Here is a 9,284-nt window from a genome sequence, read left to right as displayed (position 1 = left end):
ACCTGCCACTGCCCACATATGTCCTCTCAATTTAAGCATATTAGCTGAATCCCAGTTAAAGGGCTTTAGTAAGACCCTGGCTGAAAACTGAGCCTCAGATGAATTCAGTGGGCTGTGAATCCTTTATTTCTTAGAGCTACCATTCTCAAAGTCTTGGTAACTGGGCAATGTCTCCCAACAGGCTTACTTCCGTAGTGCTGGTCAATCCTTGATTCTACATTTCCATTTTGTTTCTTTGACAAAAATCCTCAAATGGTCTCGAATTAGCCTCCTCACAACAAAGACAAAACAAAATCCATATTCATCTCATCTACCTAGATTATTTTTGCCACTCAGCACTCTAGCAAATGGTGGGGAGGGGCTCACTTGTAATGAGTTTCCTCTCACTGCAGCCTTTGATATAATTATATTTTGTTGGTTATATAGGTAAACTGTGGTCTCATTCATACACTTCAGAACCTCTACTAGCTTTTTACCCTGGGATAAGCTTGAATTTCCTGCTGGCTTGATTTTCAGTTCTTTTAGGCATTCTTTTTATTGCCACTCTGAGTGCAATTCACACTTGAAATGAAAAACAAGTCTACTGAACAAGAGATAGGAAGTTTTCTGAGCTTTATGTGAGATGCTAGTTCACCAGGATTTGCAGCTGCAGATATAATTATTAATTCAAAGTATATGCTTCATCTGATAGCAGGTACATCCTTCATGAATTACAGTTAGCTGGGATCCGCTTGTCTCTCTTGTAAGAATACATTTAATTGGTAAGGAATTGGCTGTTGGCCGAGAGTGGCATTGACAATAGCTTTGGGCTACTGTGAGCACAAGGAAGACAGCAGATCTTCAACACTCAAGTTTTCAAGAATGTTTGCAGTCACTTTTTGCGAGTGTGAATTTTTAAACGTTTTGTGTGTGTGTGTGTGTTTTTTAATTATATATATATATATATATATTGCACATTGTTATGACAATCAGCCCCAGGGTGTTGCTCCACAGATTCTGCTAAAGCATTAATAATATGGAAGACAAGAAAAATATTACTGTTCCTAGACATTCAAAATCCAAGACTGAAACTAATACAAGAGCCTTCTGAACTGGGTAAACCATAGTCAGAAGTCTAAGCCCTGAGACTTATTGGAGGATTCGAAAACTCAAAAGTGTGAGGCCAGATTTTCAAAATACCTTGGCACCCATCAAGTATGAGTTGGCAGCTAAGTAAAGGGTTCACATTTCAGAGGATCTTAGCTTCCATGTAACTACCTAAATGAGGTAAATGGATTTTCAAAAATGCTCAGCAGTGCATTCAATGGGAACTACCCTGTTCTTTTTTTTTAAAAAAAAATCTGGTCATCACTGTGGGGATTTTTTAATATCTGTTCCCTGATGTTCAGTAATTTTTTTCCTCCTCCGAAGGGCTTTCATACCCAGATACTATAGGATTTGATCTTATCTATCCTCCTTTCCCCTCCTCCCCCACCCCCGATGTTTATGTAAGGCTCTGGAAGACATTCTCAAGAGTCACTGACTTTTAGTGGACTTTTGCCCCCAAGTAGAGATGAGTGAATAACTGGTTGGGGAGCCAAACTGAAAAATAAAATAAAAAAATAGTTTTGAATCAAAACTGATTATGTCTTTTTTTTCTTTCCCGAATGAAATAAAAAATTGAAAAAAAAGATGCTCAGGTCAAAAAAATATTTAAAATGTTTATTCAAAATAACCATTTGAAAGAAAACATCAGTTAGAATTGATATTTTGGTTTGAAGATGTCATTTTGAAATGAAATATCAAAACAGTTTTCATTTTTTTCCAGACAATTATTTGCCAAATTGGCCCAAGATTTACAAACAATTTTCCATGCCTCCCAAAAATGCATTTTTCAGAAGAGTTGCTATTTGGCAAAAGAAAAATTGCCCAGTTCTACCCTTTTATATCACTAAGGTACTTTTGAAAATCCTCTCAAATGACGGCAGTCTCACAGTGGTCACATGACACTGCTGCCTCTTTGAACCAACATTCTGCTGTTTCCCTGCTTCAAGAAGGCTTAGATCTGAATGGAAAAGAACTATCTGAAATTGAATCTTGGAAAGACAAAAGTGATTCTGTTCAGACTAGAGGGGGGATTATGACTGGACCTCCAGTTAGGGGATATAGCCTTCACCAGCACAGCAGGCTCCTACTGTAATCCACATTGCCTCTGGGTAAGCAGATATCAGCAGTGGCCCTTAGTTTAGGGCTAGGCAAACTCTGCAGGGCTGATTTGAATAATACAGGAAGCAGGTAAAGTGCACCATGTGAAGATACTCTCCTCCCAAGACACACATTAGCAATGTGGGTAGACTGCAGAGGGAAGTAAACTCTCACTTTAGGCACTTTACTCCCTGACGTGAGTGCATGAGATAGCTCACAATAGTGCCCTAAATAGACTGGCACTACAAATTGGGTAGGGCAAAAGGAAACTGGCCATCATCTATAGGGATGGGAAGATTCAAGTCTTGAATTGACTTGAAAGTTTGACTTTCTTTTCACTCCGAAAGGAGTTTGTCAGAGGCAGCTGGATTTTTCAGTCTTCTTTCTATTGGTGGCAGCTCAGAACTACCTCTTACAAAAACTCCTTTCCACCTCTTGAGGCTATATCAATGCATGTTCCCCTTCAAAGAACTGATTGTGATATAAAGGAATACATATTTCAACACTAATATTCTTTAAATGAAGGCTTTCAACTTGCATAAAAGCTTGTATTTAAAGATAACTTTAGAAGTTAAATTGTTGGTTTTTGTAATAAAAAAGTCTTCAGATATGATTGTATGTCAAAATATATCAACATACATCTCTGCATGTCTATTTCAATGAAGAACAAGATGACAGGAATGAATATTTAAGCATAAAACAACACAGCATTAATTTCCATTTTTATTCAAATGAATTTCTATCCAGGCACATTCTCATTTAAATAATTTCTCAGTATACCTTGTAATTTGTATTCATTTTGTTGAACTTTGTTCTCATAAGATAAAAATTATTTTTTAAAAGCAGTTAGTAAATATTCTGTTGCATGTAGACTCCTTGGAGCAGGAATAATAAACCTGATTTTTTGATATGTCTGAATTGATCTTGAGTAAGATTAAAGCTATTCAGCCTTCTGTAGGTATCTTCATTTAGTAAAAAAGCACGTAGTTTCAACAAATAACCCATTTAAACTATTGTAATAACTGTGAAATATAATTAACGAGCCTGTTAAAATGTTGTCAGTTATTGTATGATTAATTGTAACTATCTGTGATCAATTTTTGTCTATGGTAGACTATTGAAATTAAAATATGGCAGCGTCCTTAGATGGGGCAGTATTTGTGATCATACATTTTTTAAAAAGTCCGGAAATAAAGGTTGAAATAGAATAACTGCCTTCATGTACCTTCCATTTGAAGATGTATCTGCACATTGACAAACGCTTTCCCACTGGTTTGTGTAAAGAAATACAACAGTAAACTCTAATGCATTTTGTCTCCACACTTCTTGCCCCTGGTTTTGAAGCGTCTGCACCAGAAAAGGGTCAGGTTAATGGTCAGTGATGTCAGCAGGCTCTCTGCTGAATCCACATGCAGTGACAAACAGGGCAAAGGCGCAAGATGAACCGCATATCTGGATGAATAGAAAGGTTAAGCCACTCATTTGATGCAAGCCTATGGGGCTTATTATAATTCAGTTCACTGAATCCAGTTACTATGAATTCTTTCGTGGATTTCTCATTGGCAAGGAAAAGGAAAAAAAGCAACATATTCTGTACTTGAGTTCTAAACGGGTACATTTGGTAAGAGTTCATTTCACAAAGAACTCAACATGCATTTGTTTGTTTGTCTGTTTTTTAAACTAAATATTCCTCAAGTTTTTAGAGTTTTTAAAGATTATATGCATCAACTGAACTGAGGTGTTTCCATCAATAGAGGAGAGTTTGCTTCCAAGGTAACATTATTCAATGTCATGTTTAGCCTAGCACCTTCATTGTCCGTTCTTTTACTAAAGTAAATTGAATTAACACTGCAGGCTCTACACTACTCTGGGAGAATCAGGCCCTGTACATTTAAATAGAATATGTATTCAATCCTTCTCTCTGGAAATTACTAGAAATTAAATCAAGGTTTGAAATTTTGTGTAGTTGGCATTTTCTTTATTAGATTCTAAATTGTGAAAGAAGATATTTTCATTGGATTTATGCCATCTTTTAGTATCTTTAAATGTTCATTTTTTCCTATATGCTTTAAAAATTAAAGAAAATAACATATCAAGTCTCATTCTTTAGATTATCCAGATGATATTACTAAACAAAAAAAGGGGGGGGGAGGATGCAAAACCAGTAAACTTTACACCTGCCAATTTCCCGTACCTGTCAAAAAGGCAAATCGCAGATAGTATGGCAAAACTATTATACTAATCATGAGGAAAATTGCTTGGACATGTAGTACTGTTTGTGAGAGAAGATGGTTAATGATCATCTTTTCTTAACAAATGTGTATAGCCCACCTGTACAACAGCAGTGAAGTCATTCAATTTACATTGCTTGTTTAGGTGTTCATTAAATCATATTTATTATAAAAGGTAGACGGCCTTCTTTGTAATACCATCTGGATCATCTAAAACATGAGACTTGATATGTCATTTGATTTTTCTTGAAGGACCTGACAATGAAAGTGTTAGGATAAACATGGCATGAAACAATGTTACCTAAAGAAGTGATATAAATTAAAATTATTCCTTCTTCATTGCTATTGTACAGGTGGCCTATCAACAGAGAAGCCTAATCAGGTCAGTGTAGAACAACAATAATTCTAAGCACTAAGGTGTGATGAACTGGGAAAATGTCTGTAATATTCTTTTATTAATTGTGTGCATCACTTTCACTGTTCAGTTTTGTAGTGCTGCCTGCCTGACTGCATAAAGCAAAAGAGGCTGTAAAGGGGTTATTAAGGAACTAGGAAGGAAAGGTAAAACAATGTCACAAATAAGAGACTCTCAGGTACACAGTTTCAAAGGTGCTAATAAAAACAAAGGCCATCAGTGGGGGAAGATTCTACCTGTTTAGCTCCATCTAGGCCAGAATGGTTTATTCTTCCCAAGGCTAACTGTGGGATCAAAGGAAATCTAAAAGCTTAAAGATTCTAGAAAGGAGGGAGAAGGTGAGCAGAGAGGCTGGCCAGGATGTGTGGCTGACAAGGCTGAGAGTCTGGGCTGAGATAGGGAGCATGTCACTGCAGCACAAACTTTCTTTCTGCCAGAGATAGAAATAGCTGGGCTGAAGGGAACTTTACCAAGGTGTAAACATACCCATCTTACTAGGTAATTTATTACTCTTTGCTTTGTACCTTTTGAGTAGTGAATAAACAATTCTTTGGGGGTTTTGGTTTTTTGGGGGGTGGGGAGGAAGAACTGTTTCTGTATCACTGCACACATGCTGTCCCAGGCTCCCAGAGAAAAGGGGCTTGCAGGTATCAAACACATCTAAACCTGCTAAAACAGTCATGGTTGATAAGAAGGGGTGGAATTCTGCAATTCCTCCAGAAAGAGGGGAAACCCTGACACCTGTGGAGGGGTGCACTCCATGCATCCCAGAGAAAGGACGAAGTGCAATTAGCCAAGTAACTGTGGCATATACTCATACATATGGCTTATTCATGTGAGTGAGAAGGGAGATGTAAACCCTGATTCAGCCAAGCAACTAGGCTGAGATTTTCAAAGGTGTTGGGCACCCAAATCCCACTGACTTTTAATGAGAGTTGGGCACCTAACTCCCTTAGGCTTTTTTTAAAATCTTAGCTTTAAGTGCACACTTGCATCCCACTGAAGCAAACTTCCATTTGGAACTCATTCCTGCTTAAGTATCGATGGAGAGGCAAACAATGTGGTTGCTTCACCAGGACAGCATTAGAGTTTGTTTCATCCTTTCTAGTGTGCCTCTTAACAAATCTGGTATGTCACGATCTGCTGGCAAACAACTGTACTACACTCGCCTCCAGGCCACTAGCCGCAGTAGAGTACAGTAAGGCAATACTGATGAACAGGAGAGAACAAAGACAGGCCATTTCTGCAGTGATGAAAAGTAAGCTAGATCTCATACTGGCTAAGTTCTGTAAACCAATATTGTCCTTCTAATGGATCTTTCATTTAGCTTTATTTCAGTAAAACAGGATAGTTATGATGGGGCGGGGGAGGGATGATCAGTTTCTTGATCTTGACCATTTAGATGGACAACAAGAGCATCCACAGTTATGCTAGGCCAAAACAACGTTGCGTGTCTGAATTAATGATGACTCAAGATTGTCAAATAACCAGCTGAATGGGAATTATTTATTCAAAGATTATCACTCAGCAATTACTACAGCATTATATAGAAACCATAGATATGTAATTTCCTTTATGTGATGATAGGGTAAAGAGCTGGCTCTGTGTCTCTTCTTCACTGTAAGTGGCGGGATGTGGCAGATCAATTCCCGAAGTTCCCATACCAGTGTGACAGGCCCCCAGTGTACAACCTGGAACTGTGGGACTGCTGTGCCCCTGTAACTCTCCAGCGGGGGCTGTCTCTCACAATGATTTGCCAGTGACAAGCAGAAACCCCCTCCAAGTGCTGTTATCACTCATCCACCAGCATACAGACTCACAGTCAGCTAAATTGCATGAATGCTCTCTAAGCCACTCATGAGGGAGACCCCAACAAAGCCCCCAACCCTTGCACCCCAGAAATGTACCATCTTACACTGCTTCCCTTGAACAATGGAAGATCATTAATTAGTTCACCGCTTCATCAAAGCGGTGTTTTTGTTGCCTTCATAGAAGGTGGGGGAGGAGAGAGGCTTGGGGCTGATGTCACAAGTTCCAGTTTATATCCCCCAATCCATGTTCATGGAAAGATACTGTCTAAAACATGGAGTCAGGGGTCACATGTTGTATGTGCCGCACTGAGGCACTGGGCCTCCATTGTCTACATGCTTCAGGAAGAGTCCACTGGGAGAATGGATTCTCATTAATGGGCCATCAATGCATGGCTGGCTTGTCCTAATGTAAATTTGTCTTGGGGTTGGTAGTTGCTCTTTTGTTGCCACTGAAAGGCCAGCTGTGGGCATCTCCCAGACTCACAACATATTACAGTAACACACACATAGAAAAACTTCATAGCTTCACATGCAATAGTAACACATTTAACTCAACGGGATATTAATGTTCAACAGATCATGATTTCTCAAATGATTCCTCGCAAGGCATACTTTGTACAAAACAGATCATAATAATATCACAGTGGTGAATATGGTGGTTCCAGGGTGCTATTTTGAGGTACAGGGTATCACAACCAGTGTCATTATATAGGGTTTTCAAACAAAGAGACCCTCTTTGCCAAAAGAAACATGTTTGATGTCATTTTTATACATTCTCAGTTTACCTGATTTATGTGTGATGGCATAATTACTTAAAGGTCAAACTAATACCTTTCAGTGAGTCTTTCTTCCCAATCTGCTGTAAAAATAATCTTTTCTCAGGTTTCAGAGTAACAGCCGTGTTAGTCTGTATTTGCAAAAAGAAAAGGAGTACTTGTGGCACCTTAGAGACTAATCAATTTATTTGAGCATGAGCTTTCGTGAGCTACAGCTCACTTCATCGGATGCATACCGTGGAAACTGCAGAAGACATTATATACACACAGAGACCATGAAACAATACCTCCTCCCACCCCACTGTCCTGCTGGTAATAGCTTATCTAAAGTGATCATCAATAATAACCTGGATTTGTGCTGGAAACGGCCCAACTTGATGATCACTTTAGATAAGCTATTACCAGCAGGACAGTGGGGTGGGAGGAGGTATTGTTTCATGGTCTCTGTGTGTACATAATGTCTTCTGCAGTTTCCACGGTATGCATCCGATGAAGTGAGCTGTAGCTCACGAAAGCTCATGCTCAAATAAATTGGTTAGTCTCTAAGGTGCCACAAGTACTCCTTTTCTTTTTGCGAATCTTTTCTCAGTTTTCTAGGTATATATAGTCTTATGTAAGCAATATTTATATAGGGATAGTTCCCAAAAATATCTGGAGTTTTACAGACATGGAGACGCCATGGATTATAAAATATAGTCTAACATATAAAATTCCTGAATGGGGTTACCTATTCAGTCAAGGACCAGTCTTGTGAACCCTAAAATTTAACATACTCTTTGTTAATATCTTGAAGATTCTAATGAATAGTTAATAAGTAAATCAAATATACAGAAATTAAAGGACTAACAGGGTTAATATTTATTAACAGGTAACCATAAGTAGGGATATGCTCTCTCATGCCTCTAAATGTATATATCAACCATTACTAACTGATGAGGTTAGAAAGAAACTTGCTCTGTGGCAGGTTATTCTATAGTTAAATTAATTGTCCAGCACATATTTTGTTACATTTGGTACTGACTGGTCAGAGAAAGCACACTGATCTAGATCACACCAGTGTTTTTTTTTTTTTTTTTCTAGTATAGTTACTTATACAGTTGACAGGAAAGACACAAATGATGGGGTATTTCACCTTTACAGTGCTATCATCTCCTACTGTTGTTTTGGTTAAGAATTATACCTTATCCCCAGCAGTGTGTATTTATTTATTTTATTATCTCCAATGATCCAATTTATACAGTATTTGCTTGGCATTCTAAATCTGACTTCAGTTTCCCAGTGAGATGATTCATTTAATCACAATGCAATACTAAGCTATTTTTTTCTATTGGAATCAATGCATGATGATGCCATTTACAGAGATTCATAAAATATAATGGCTCTGATTAGATGTCTTCCTGAATAATTCATATGGAGACATTACACACATTTCTGATTCTTAAGCCAATATATTTTCTATTGGAAAAAAATGTCCCCCAGAGAGCATGCTGAATTATGTTTTATTTCATTTGGGTGAAGCATAAAAGGAATCAAAGCCAGAGACTGTATGTCTTAAATGATGTCATATTTATATAGTTAATATTATATTGAAGGTACTACACAATACGCACAATAGCACCAGGAAAATTGATCAGAAGCTGACATTGATCCAGCCTCCAAAAAGCCAAGCCTACTACCAGAAAACACTGTACACATAACTAGAGATCCGTAATAATTCTGGCCTGAAACTGTTTTTTGCAAGCACTGAAATATTTTGTCAATTCATATTGATTTCACTAAATTGTTTTGGTCAGAGAGGGCCTTAAAAATTCTGAAAAAACTGAAGCATTTCAACACTTTCTAAATGAAACAGTTTGAATTTTTGATT

Source organism: Caretta caretta, chromosome 8, assembly GCF_965140235.1.
Source record: "Caretta caretta isolate rCarCar2 chromosome 8, rCarCar1.hap1, whole genome shotgun sequence".
Taxonomy (NCBI): Eukaryota; Metazoa; Chordata; order Testudines; family Cheloniidae; genus Caretta; species Caretta caretta.
This window is presented reverse-complemented; position numbering follows the sequence as displayed.